This window comes from Podarcis liolepis (genome assembly GCF_965112155.1).
Source record: "Podarcis liolepis genome assembly, chromosome: 8".
NCBI lineage: Eukaryota > Metazoa > Chordata > Lepidosauria > Squamata > Lacertidae > Podarcis > Podarcis liolepis.
Genome location: NC_139560.1, coordinates 86,055,833 through 86,069,028, shown reverse-complemented (window position 1 = coordinate 86,069,028; position 13,196 = coordinate 86,055,833). Strand labels below are relative to the sequence as shown.

The 13,196-nt window shown below is 44.5% G+C and overlaps 1 protein-coding gene and 1 long non-coding RNA gene across 4 annotated transcripts in view; both read right to left on the bottom strand.

Moving 5' to 3' along the window:
• NRG2 (neuregulin 2) overlaps positions 1–13,196 on the bottom strand; it is a 137,351-nt gene that overhangs the window by 98,420 nt on the left and 25,735 nt on the right. The window lies entirely within an intron of this gene.
• LOC310714464 lies at positions 7,677–10,346 on the bottom strand. Its single transcript, XR_014529802.1, has 3 exons — positions 9,108–10,346; positions 8,831–8,947; positions 7,677–8,740 (listed from the first exon to the last, which is right to left on the bottom strand). It is a non-coding gene; the product is annotated as an uncharacterized lncRNA (long non-coding RNA).

Below are 13,196 nucleotides of genomic sequence, written 5' to 3'. Positions count from 1 at the left end.
CTTAAAACATTTTTATTTAAGCAAGCCTATCCAGACACATATATGTTGGTGTGTTTTATTCTCTTTTACTGATAATTTTAAGTATTTTAAAAAGTTTTTAACTTTTTTATTTATAATCTTAATACTTCTCTGATGCAATTCTCTTCCTCCCCTGCGTGCCTGCTAAATCTGTTCTAGAAGTTCCCCCAACACAACACAAGCCGATTTGGGGAAGACACAGAACGCTAGAGAGAATGAAAAGGTGGGAGGGTGCTCTGTTGCACAAGCATAAATACTTGCACTGACACAACGTGTTAGTTGGATACTGCCCAAAATGCATAACTACATAAATGTAAAAGAACTACTCTAAGTAGGAAATAGAGGGATGTGTGTTGAGTTGCCTTCAGATGTCTTCTAAATGTTGTGTAGTTGCTTATCTCCTTGACTTGAGGGTCACATAACTTCTCCTATCCCATCCCACATCTCCTATGAAAATATGGACATCCTACCATACCCTCCAACATTTCTCCAATGAAAATAAGGACACCCTAAGGAAAAGCAGGACATTCCAGGACCAAATCAGAAACTGGGACGGCTTCTGTAAATACAGGACTGTCCCTGGAAAATAGGGACACTTGGAGGGTCTGCTATTGCCAGGGGAGGAGCTGGGATGACATTCTGCTCAGACGTGCATTTCTTTGTCCCCTAGATACAAGATGTGTCCTAGATTTCAACTCATCTTTGTTTAAATGAGTGCAAATGGAGAAGGCAAACTGAAATAAATGAAGCCTTCATCGTTTTCAGGAAGATTATGACATGTCCGAAAGGGTTTGGAGTGGGAGATACTGCATAAATTTTGCAGAACTGCACAGAACACAGTTTTATTTTAAGGATGCCACCTAGAAGTCAGGGGTCCTCTGAGTAAGGAGACGTGCAACTCATAAAAAGGAGTGTATGTTTCATGGATACAGTGTTTTGCACTTAATGCTTGACAGCCAGAGAGACGTCAAGGGAGACAGAAAACTGTTCCCACCCCTGGAGTGCACGCAGAAAGGCACAACAAGCATTTTCGCTCCATCTTCCCCAGGTTTATCCTCCCTTCTTTTCTGCAGCAGAGCCTCCCACATAGAGCGGCCCCGCCTCCCCAAGCAAGAGTGCTACAGAGTCCCTTGGGCATTTCATTATGCTCCATGTCTTGCCAAGCTGGGTTCCTTCAGGAATCATCTAAGCCTAGCGGAACAGGGACAGCCTGGCGCCAGCAAAGGAACATCAATAAAAATTACACAGGAAGAGTTAACACAAGGCTTGGCTGATCTACAGGTGCAATTAGAAATTTAAGCATAAATTTGGAGCAGCTCCCAAGAGCAGGTATGTCAGTGTTGCCAAAAAGTTGTTAAGATTCAGTTGTGCTTCCTGCAACGATGCTTGCTGCTGAGCCTGGCCATGTTAGCTTGGTCAAAAGACCTCAATTATAACCTCAATTATAACCCCTACCCCAGAGTCCATGGAGTTTTCTTGGCAGGGATACTGGAGTGGCTTGCCGGTTCCTGCTCCAGGTGGATTATGGTGCTGGAGGAGACTCTTGAGAGTCCCATGGACTGCAAGAAGATCAAAACATCCTGAAGCTGAGGCTCCAATACCTTGGCCACCTCATGAGAAGAGAAGACTCCCTGGAAAAGACTCTGATGTTGGGAAAGATGGAGGGCACAAGGAGAAGGGGACGACAGAGGACGAGGTGGTTGGACAGTGTTCTCGAAGCTACCAGCATGAGTTTCACCAAACTGCGGGAGGCAGGGGAAGACAGGAGTGCCTGGCGTGTTCTGGTCCATGGGGTCACGAAGAGTCGGACACGACTAAACAATAACCCCAGAATCCAAGAGGGGTTCCCAAGATACTATTACATGCAACATACAGTGACAAATGATTCACTCAAAGTGTTTTTGTGGCTTCAAAAATATCAGTCTGAAATTAAAGTAAATGGTATATTTTTCAGAAGCCTCCCCCCCCACCGGCCACTTCTCCTGACCCACCCACCAGCTCCTCCTTTTGCAGCCCTCCCTGCCTTCTCTGCCAGTCTTTGTTTAAAAGTGCTGTCCTCTTTGCCCCAGGGCTCTCCCTGCTTTACCTAACCTTTCCTAACCATTTCACAACACTGGGCTCCCTGATACTCACCTCCCCTTTGCTCTTCAGCCTGTCTGTGACATCCGGGCTGCTCAGCCAAGTCCACCAGCCGAGGAGCCAAGCCTCTGCCCCCCTCTTGTATTACATCACAGCTGCCCCATTAGAATGGCAAGAGACTTTACACACAACAACACCACAAACATCTGTTGTGCGCTGTTATTTAGGTAATTAAACCAAAGAGAACTACAGGGAACCTCATCAGGTCTCTGTGCTTAAGTCTGCCCGGCAGGCAAGGCGGCGAAACACTTATCATTGATCCGCTGCCAAGGTGGGTCGTTTGAACAGTTGATGTAGTTTCATCATTTCATTCCAGACTGTGATGCTCAGTTCCTAAAACTGGTTGTCTTGGTGACATCACTCAGAAACACAACAGCAGCCTTCCTTAGTAATTATATGCATACCACTGGAAGTAGGTTTTATTGAACTCTGTGGAAGTTACTTCCAAGTAAGCCTGCATAATGGTACTACTGTATTGCTGCCTGTTGTTTAGCAAATCACCTTCAAACCTGTCTCCAAGCGAAGCCACGACTTCGCTCTAGGCAGTAGGGTGGCAGCAGGACTGGCTGAGGAATACTGCACTCTCACCTTCAGCCTGGAACCCGCACATTTGCTTATTCAAGATAAACCATGGTTTGGCTTAGCATTACGTGCGAACCATGTGACTGTCTCTTCCATGTCCCGAGACACGGTGCATTTGCAGCAACCTGTACACCACCACACACCTAATAACTCAAGAAATCATCCTGTTCCAAGTCAATTCAGGAAACAGCGGAGCAGGTGAGAGGTTCTCTCCTCCATGAAGAAGAGGAGAAAGAAGAAGAGAACGTCATAGTGCTGGGCTGGGCAGAGAGTTTTCAACATCTCAGCACCATTATAGTAAGGGAAAAGATGCCCTCTTTAGAGGCATCATCTGAACAGTGGAGTGGAAGTGATTTTCCTCCCCATGGCACTCAGTGAGGCTTGATGTGATATGACCGTTCCAGGAAAACAAAGTTAAGTGCAGCCAGAAGGAACCTTTAGCAGCTTTAAAGGAGCAGTGGAGGTAGCCTGGGTCAGGCAGGATGGCCAGGCAAAATGCTTAGGACCAAGACTTTTGCCCTTTTAAAATGAAAGGGAAAGAGGACTGAAGGGGCACTGCTGCAAGCACACCACAGTGGCCCTGGGGAGCATGGAAGGGCTGTGTTGCCTCTCCACATGCGCTAGAATGTGAGTTGGCCAGGCCTACCATGCAGCCCTCAGACTGAAAAGGGCTAGGCACTTCTGGGAGAAAGGGAAGGCTGACAGAGAGTACATATGAAATATATTTGTATAAAATGTAAGTCACTTAGGGGTCAGTCAGTTTGAGGGCTGCACGTCTCCCTTTCCTCTGGTGCTCTGGAGTTTTATGGAGCCTATAAAAGTTCACACTTGGTGACGACAAAGGAGGTTTGCTTAGCTCTGCCTGAACTCTGATTAGTTTCCAGGATGGATTTGTTTTATTTCATTTAGGAACAATTTAATATTATGTAATGAAAGGATGCCATCAACATGGCAACTCTGGTTACAAGTCACAGATATTTCAACATTCTGGGTGCCAAGCCAATTTCAGACTGAGCCAAGGGGAGTTTATCCATCATTACATGGAGTCCTCCTCACCATATTTTGTAGCCATAAAGTGGTATTCACTGCTACAGAATGTGATGTAAAGGAGAATGGCATCCACAAAGGTTTTGCTGTATCAGCAACGTTTGGTACTGTAGTAGCAAGAATCTCTTCCAGTGTCTTTACTAAAATGATGCAGTTTTGAAATTGAGTCAGTATGTGATTGGGAGGTGAAAATATTTACTCTCCAATAGGTATTTTCCACACTAAATATAGAACTCAAGCCTCAAATGGGGTGTGGAGAGTGTTGATATTTTCACCCCCTCCCATTGCAAGAATCTCCTGATCTGATGTTTTGAGAAAGGAGAGGGCGGAAACTACTCTTCTACTCTTCTGCTCCTGACTGCCTGCCTGACTCTGTGTGTGGAGAGAGTCTTATCTATGTAGTGACGAGATGGCTGAGTGGGAGATGTAACACTCATGCAAGCCGGTAGTTCTTTAGTTTGTAGTAGCTATTAGAAATAGTAGAGACATCACCTTGCCAACAAAGGTCCGTATAGTAAAAGCTATGGTTTTCCCAGTAGTGATGTATGGAAGTGAGAGCTGGACCATAAAGAAGGCTGATCGCCGAAGAATTGATGCTTTTGAATTATGGTGCTGGAGGAGACTCTGGAGAGTCCCATGGACTGCAAGAAGATCAAACCTATCCATTCTTAAGGAAATCAGCCCTGAGTGCTCACTGGAAGGACAGATCCTGAAGCTGAGGCTCCAAGACTTTGGCCACCTCATGAGAAGAGAAGACTCCCTGGAAAAGACCCTGATGTTGGGAAAGATGGAGGGCACAAGGAGAAGGGGACGACAGAGGACGAGATGGTTGGACAGTGTTCTCGAAGCTACCAGCATGAGTTTGACCAAACTGTGGGAGGCAGTGGAAGACAGGAGTGCCTGGCGTGCTCTGGTCCAGGGGGTCACGAAGAGTCGGACACGACTAAACGACTAAACAACAACAACAAATTAGAAATAAAAAGAGTTATGCTTCACAGCTAGCTTCCGCGTTATTTATACTCTGCTGAGTCTGGGGCTCACAATGCACAGTTGTGAGTCCAGTGCACTGAGACCTGTTTTCCAGGATTGGAAGGTCTCTGAATGAGCTCCAGTCGCCTAGCCCAGTCGGGGCAGAACCAGTTATTGAGCCCAGTCGTTGACATTGGTTGAAAGGCGTACTGACAGAGTCCTCAAGCAGTTTCAGGGGCATATTTACCATTTATCTCCCCCTCAAAACCCTTTGGGACTATGTTGCTGTGCCTTGAAGTAACCTCATTCTGGGGGCATTGTGGGAGAGAACAATGACGCTCAGCAGAAAAGAAGAAGAAAATTGTCCAGCTACCAGCTGCAAGCATGTACCCCAAAACAGTTTGCCCATTTTTACTCTCCCACAGTGTAGAACTTAAAAAAAACAAACCCAAAAAGGTAGAAATAATTCTAACTTCTCTACTCTGCAGTGTTAGTAGTTTGTTGAATTGGACTTAAAGGCTTTTAAAAATGCCAGGCTGAGAATAGCATCTAAATGCTGCTGGATTAGAGTCATGACAGATAGGACTTCACCCAGGAGGAATGAATACCGACCCTGCCCAAAAACACATTTTTCCTTGCTTTGGACAAGGAAAACTAAAGCTTCCTTTTTTGTAAGCTGCTTTGAGACATGTGGTGAAAAGCATGGTGTATATTCTAAAAAATTAAATAAATAAAAGCTGAAGTTTTGTGTCATTTACAAATTTGGGACCAGCCAACAACAGGAAAGTTTTGAAGCTTGCTTGTTCCTGTGTGCTGTTAATTAATCAAGACAAATGAGAAATAAATGTGTCCATCAAGACAGCAATGTTCCTTAGCTATCAGCATTTGACCTGGCATGTCCCATGTGGGTAAGATCTTCACTGTGTTTGAAGATGGAAGTGGTGAGAGACCAGCCTGGAAGGGCAAGTTGGCTGTATCCTGGAAGGCAACTCATCCTCCTGCTCTCTCATTGATATCTCAGGGCCACTATTACTTTGCAGTTAGCTGAGGTCTCAAAACATATCTGGCATTTCCCTATCACAAGGCAGAAATTAGAAACATAAATAACTGAGCCCAAAACAATAAATACTGGTATATAAATATATATTTGTAGAAATTGAGTGTCTTCTTCCATTCTTCTTCTTCTTCTTCTTCTTCTTCTTCTTCTTCTTCTTCTGTGATCACTTGAAGCCGAGTAAGATTGTCTTCCATAAACACGGTTTTAACAATGAGTCCGTAAGTGACTGTGGGGGCCAATTCTGGATCCACACGTCCTTCCACAGTGGGGACATTGGTTTCCGGGTGGGAGTTGATCACAGTGTGGATTTGCCAAGTGTGCCTTCCTCTTAGCATGTTTCTCCCTTGCGCCCTGAGTTTGAATGTCTTCAAAGCCCATGAGACCTTTGGTAAAGGCTGTTCTCCAATTGGAGCACTCGCAGGCCAGTGTTTCCCAATTTTTTGTGTTTATACTACGTTTTTTTAAAATTTGCCTTGAGACAGTCTTTAAACCTCTTATGTTGACCATTACGCTTTCCATTTTTAAGTTCAAAATAGAGTAGTTGCTTTGGAAGACGATAATCAGGCATCTACACAACATGACCAGTCCAACGAAGTTGATGTCGAAGAATCATTGCTTCAACACTGGTGATCTTTGCTTCTTCCAGCATACTGGTATTAGTTCGCCTGTTTTCCCAAGTGATGTGTAAAAATTTTCGGAGACACCATTGATGGAATCTTTCAAGGAGTTGGAGATGGCGTTTATAATCTTGAAGACATGAGGTCTTCCTAGTAGTACATGTGAAAAGGATCTTGTGGTCTTAGAAGACCACAAGCTTAACATGAGTCAACAGTGTGGTGATGATGTTGATGTAAATTTAAATTTGTGTACCTCCCTATACCCAGAGGTCTCAGGGCAGTTCACAAGATAAAAATCACAATCGCTAATGCTATTCTAGGCTGCATCAACAGAAGTATAGTGTCCAGAAGTAATAGTCCCGCTCTATTCTACCTTGCTTGGGGACGCGGGTGGCGCTGTGGGTTAAAGCCTCAGCGCCTAGGGCTTGCCGATCGAAAGGTCGGCGGTTCGAATCCCCGCGGCGGGGTGCGCTCCCGCTGCTCGGTCCCAGCGCCTGCCAACCTAGCAGTTCGAAAGCACCCCTGGGTGCAAGTAGATAAATAGGTACCGCTTACCAGCGGGAAGGTAAACGGCGTTCCGTGTGCTGCGCTGGCTCGCCAGATGCAGCTTTGTCACGCTGGCCACGTGACCCGGAAGTGTCTCCGGACAGCGCTGGCCCCCGGCCTATAGATGTGAGATGGGCGCACAAACCCCAGAGTCTGTCAAGACTGGCCCGTTCGGGCAGGGGTACCTTTACCTTTACCTTATTCTACCTTGCTTAGACCACACTTGGAATACAGTGTCCAATTCTGGGCACCACAATTTAAGGATGTTGACAAGATGGAACATGTGCAGAGGAGGGCAGCCAAGATCATCAAGGGTCTGGAAACTAAGCCTTATGAGGAATGGTTGAGGGAGTTAGGTATGTTTAGCCTGGAAGAGAGGAGACTGAGAGGAGATATGATAGCTATTTTCAAATATAAAGGGCTAAAGGGCTGTCTAAAGGGCTGTCTAAAGGGCTGTCTAAAGGGCTGCCACATGGAGGAGGGAGCAATCTTGTTTCCTTTTAATTTCAGGTCTGCACTCAATGTGTAAACTTGCAATAATAAAACCTGAGATTTTTGAAAATTCAAATGTTTCTTTTATTTTTTGTTTCTAGTTTCATAGAAAACAAAAAGTAAACTTTGATCATAATCAACTTTGTACATATTATTAACTTCCATAGGAGTTAAGCTTCCCTTTCTAAAATAAATATTTCTGTTTAAGCACAGAAAAGTTTACATTAAAAATCAAGAAAAGGGAAGAAAAATAAACAGGGGATTTCTGTTTGCTGTTGTTTTCCAGTCTGAATGGCGGAACATTGCTCAATCCTCTAAATGGTGCCATGTTAGCTAATTGGTACAAGACAGTTTGGCAAGTTGCTTTGCTGGAAAAATTAACAAATGACCTACATCTGATTAATGCTGTTTACGTAAGCAAAGATGAAATACAAATGCATATACCAGGAGCATACAAAACTTTCTGGCTGCTATGAACCTTGCGGACTTGAATTTTGATACAGTCGTGCCTTGGATCCTGAAAAACTTGTGACTCGAACGTTTTGACTCCCAAATGCTGCAAACCTGGAAGTGAGCGTTCCAGTTGGCAAACATTCTTTGGAACCCAAATGTCTGATGAGGCTTCCGATTGTTTTTGAACGGTTCCAGGAGTCGAACCGACTTCCAGAATAGATTCCGTTTGACAACCAAGGTACAACTGTACTTCCTAATGGGTTTTGATGACAGATTAATGTTTTGGTTTGTTTTTTATTTTACTTTTGACTCCCCATGTGTCCTCTAAGAGATGTAGAGGGGTTTGCTTTGTACTATTAAAATTATGTTAATAAACAATTAGACATTAGTGCCAGGGAGAACATTGTGGAATCCATTTTATGCCGCAGCAATAGATAGCATTTCAGCAATGTTTTTTAGAAATGTGTTCAATGCATATCAAAAAGTAGGGTTCAAATAAAAAAATCCCTCAAATGTTGACTATTTTTAATGACTGCTACATTAACAGTAAGACAGCACTTACAATTTTTGTAAATAAAACCTGCTGTTATTTGGCACACCTGTGGAACACGTGATGTCAAAGAGTCACACTTTGATGTAGAAAGCAGCAGCATTAAAACTGCACTGTGGGACACTGTGTAGTACGCAAGTTGGAACAAAATAGAATTGCAACAGCCGTCTATTGCTCTTGAACTCCATATTGACTCTTCAAAATGCTCAGATCTTCGCACAGCTCCAAGATATCCTTACGCAGAGTCCATGACATCAAAAACCTTCATCACTATAATACAATGAAAAATATCAGTTAATAAGCATATTTTGTAGGTGCAACGGAGCGTGTAATGGTGCATCTCTGATGATTCTCACATACATTTCAGTCATGTTTCTCTCCATGACAACCGCAGTTGCCAGAACTCCTTCTAGTGCGCCTGTTAGAGGCTCTGTCTGCACAGCTCCATTCAGTTCTGTAGCCCATGCTCTTGATAACCTAAAAATAAGTCAAGATATTTACTGCCGAATAGTGCTTGTATTTCATATCGTTGTTTTGCACTATGATGTACTTGTGAAGGACCAGTGTACAGTACAGAACTTCCCTTTACAAAAGGTATGATCTTCATCTACCTGTCCAAAGGCAGCTACATACAAACCTCCATTTCCATTCACATGAATATCATTTTCACTCAGGTGGGAATTGTTGGCCTCCTCTTCCTCTTCCTCTTCCTCTTCGTCTTCCTCCTCACTTGCTGGCTCTGCCACTTTCATCTGAAGCTTCACCAGCAACTTCGCTTTGGGAATGGTGGCAAAGTCTGAAAAACGTGGGGTGGGGTTGCCCAGGTCAAGCAGCCGAGCAATAATTCACACTGGCCAGTGGACAGAACAGAAAAGCATCTTGAGTAAGAACTTGATATCGTATGTTATTTTTAAATCTTCAAAAGGTATCTAAGTGTGGGGGTGGGAGGTGGACTTTGAAGGACTCCTGGCTTTAGCCATAAGAAAACAAATTAACCTACCTTGTGGCCCGTGTGGTCTCCGGTTCATCCAGCTGGGGTTCCCTCCCATGACCCATGGCCGGCACAAGTGCTTGAAATTTGGAGGCTTTCTTTTACATGGCACTCAGTCATTCCATCAGTACATTGCTAAAAAAAAAACCTCATGCTTTGCATGCTTTAATTGAGATTCTGCAATGCTCTTCTCACCACAGAACATGAGTTAAGTGTCTGAAAACAGTGGTGATGGGCAGAGGAGAGCTGTCTCTTATCCAACCCACTGTTTCATTCTTCAGCAGGACTCTAACCCAAAGGTGAACTTCCTCTCCACACCAATACACTTCCTTGCCATGGTGGTTCTGACATGGTGGAATGGTGCCTACTGAACACAGGAGTGCAGTGTTTAGGAAGCATGGCCCTCTGTTGGAAGGCTGATCTACCAGTTTTCCAGAAGAAGCAGAAATCCAGGAATACACACAAAGAGAAGTCACAGAACCACAGAATTGTTGAGTTGGGAGGTACCAAGAGCGCCATCCAGTCCAACCCCCTGCAGCGCAGGAATCTGTTGCCCAATGTGGGGCTTGAACCCGCAACCCTAAGATTAACTCGCATGCTCTAATGACTGAGCTATCCTAGCTCAATAATCATTGTTTCAGTAAACGTTTTACTTGATGAGGATTTTAACTGGAATGGCTTCAGTACAGTGGTACCTCAGGTTAAGAACTTAATTCGTTCTGGAGGTCCGTTCTTAACCTGGAACTGTTCTTAATCTGAAGCACCACTTTAGCTAATGGGGCATCCCACTGCTGTGCAATTTCTGTTCTCATCCTGAAGCAAAGTTCTTAACCCAAGGTACTATTTCTGGGTTAGCGGAGTCTGTAACCTGAAGCGTCTGTAACCAGAGGTACCACTGTACTCTCAAAACTACAGCAACATGTTAACAACTCTTAACTAAACAGTTTCAATGCATACAATTATGACATCAAACAAGCTTAAAACCACAGAAATTAGGAAGCTGCTGCTGATGGTTCTCCAGCATAAACTGAGAAATTGTACCACACCATTTCCCCCTTCTCCTGAGAGCTGGTTATTATGTGCTCTGGAATCCTCTTCGTTTGGCAGGAACGCTATTTCATGGTCTGCACCTGCTTTCTCCTCAAGGCCGTGGCAGGCAGTGAGACACCTTCAGCAAGCTTGAAGATGCCCAAAAGATCTTACCATGACATTCCTACATGTGTTAAAGATGCAGTTAGAAGCGGCTGCTTTCTATCCAGGTGGTTTGCCACCTGTGCAATGGATAGGCACTTCTGCCAGTAACATTTTAAAATTAATTTATTTGTTAAATTTGTATACTACCCTTCATCCTGGCACCTCGAACAGGATCACTATTGAAGTAGAAAATACATTTGTCACAGAGACTTATTTTTTATTATTTTCAGTTTTTATACATTTCAATAATTTTACAATCATTTTAACATTTCAAACCTCGACTTCCTTCCCCTTCTTTCTGCAGTTCCTTAAATTTATTTTTTATATTTTCTGCATATTCCAAATTAACTTAACTTACTCATTCATCTACTTTAAATCTATAAAACTGCAGGTTATTGCAACAATCCTGCCAATGTTCTTATCTGTTTCCAGTTTGTTTGTTAATACTCAATAAACCATTTCAATTATTTTATAAAAGGTTTGTGCATCATGAAGACTTCTTGGCAGGGCTGGTTAGAGGCTGGGGAGGATTGGGGCCAGATCATGGAGCCTGCTGGTCTGGAAGGCACTCACCTGGATGCTCACCTGGGGATGGGCCAAGTGGGCTTTTCTGGAGGGCTCCCACCTCATTGCCACTGAATGCTCCTACTGTGGTGGAAGAGCTGCCTGAGCACAGCCTCCTGTCAGCGATGCGCTCCCTGGGGAGGCACCTGAGACCAAATCGGGCAATGAGTGGGCCACGTTGTCTCTTCCTCCATCACAGTGTTGACTGTGATGGCAGCAGCAGACCCAGCCTATGCTCAGGAGCACCTGCCGCTTGGGACAATCACCATGCGAGTGGCTGTGCCCATGCCGCTCTTCATTAATCCCTAGTCATGTACCTTAGAGCACTATATGTACCTCTGAACCTGATCTATGCAATCTGCAGCCTGGTGTATGTTCGGGCGGTGTGGTGAATTTTGGAATAAAGCTTTTGGCAAAAACCAAGCTGAGAGTCTGAGTACTGTCCATGAGTGGAAGCCAGGAAAGGCTAGAAACAATCCTATGGGATGGCTGCCTCTCCCTGCCCCTCAATGACTCAATTTGGATAATAATTAAAATAGTTCCTTTCATGGACAAATACATGAAATGACTTCCACTCGGTTGGGAGACTGATGAAGCTTCGCATTGCCTGGGCTGGGGGCTCTGCTGAAGCTCTGACCAACTCTAGGGTAGAGGAATGACCTGGCTGGTTGGCAGGATCACTCCTAAATGCTCTCCTGCCTACTCAAGTTCAGTCAGGGCATTCCATGGGCGTAGCCAAGGAGGGACAGGGAAGGGCAGCTGTCCCCCTAAATTAATAAAAATCAATAAAAATACATTGCAAACTGTGGTTCTGCTCCCCCACAACAAGAAGCCTGCCCCCCGCCCAACAAAAATCCTGGCCATGCCCATGGTCAGTTCCATGGTTCTTTGGGGAGCTGAAAGTGACGCAGTTGCAAGGAAGGCAGCCGGAGCGTTGGTGTGGCAAGACCATCCTCTGGTCCTTTTCTGTTTTGCCATCGCTGCTTCTGCGCAATATCTCTTCTGCGAATTACTTCAACTGGTGAGGAGGCTTGTTACATTCTTCCCGCTAAGGAGTTCAGTACGCAGTATGAGCAGTTTGCATGACATTTCGCAGATCAATTGCTTACGCTCATCCTGTCTCGGACTCCAGGGTGAATTGCTTCTGGATGTTACTCTGGGTCATTTTTATCAAGATTTCATGAATGCATCTCACTTTGTACAACTTGACTATGTGGACAGAATTCTTGGAGATCCTGTGTAAACACATGTGCTTAACCCCTGCCCTTTCTGAGCTAATTGGCATGCTTGGGAGATTAACTGAGCCAGAGGTTCTCAATGCCTCTTAATGTGAAGGTTTTATTCTCTCACTTCTGAAATAGGTCATTAGGAGACAGTAGCAGCTGCCTGAAGTAAACAATATGGCAGGCTGTGAGGGAATGTTTCAAGGGGGAGTCACTTCACTGAGTACTGTAAGAGAAACAGCTTTGGAATGACTGGGAAAGAATTCTGACAAGGACATGTCCCTTCCCAGCTCTAGCTGGGGCTGGAGGTTGTGAAGGGGGACCCAGCGCATTCAATTCTGAGGCCACCTTCACCATCCTGGCCACCTGCCCCCACAAATGTGTGGCGGAAAATGCTTCTTACAGGCATGTTGCAGCTACCCCAAGGAAATCACTGTGCAAGAGCCACCAGGAGTACACCATACTGGTGTGGAAACTCCCCATCAATGTAAGAATTATTCCTTAGAAAATCAAAATTAAAGAACAATCAGCATGTGCATGTCTTATTGTACCTAACACCACATTTTTGTCCAAACTGAGTTTGCTTTGTTTCTACTGAGTGCACAGATTAGGGAAGAATAATATTAAAATCCTAAGTTCTGTTCCCTTCATCAAGGCAGTTACATCTTGCTTTATTGAGCAATCTAACACCCGCCTATAGCATAGGAAGAGAAAAATTACAGGAGAGTTCAGAGGTATGTCAGAGGTTCATGAA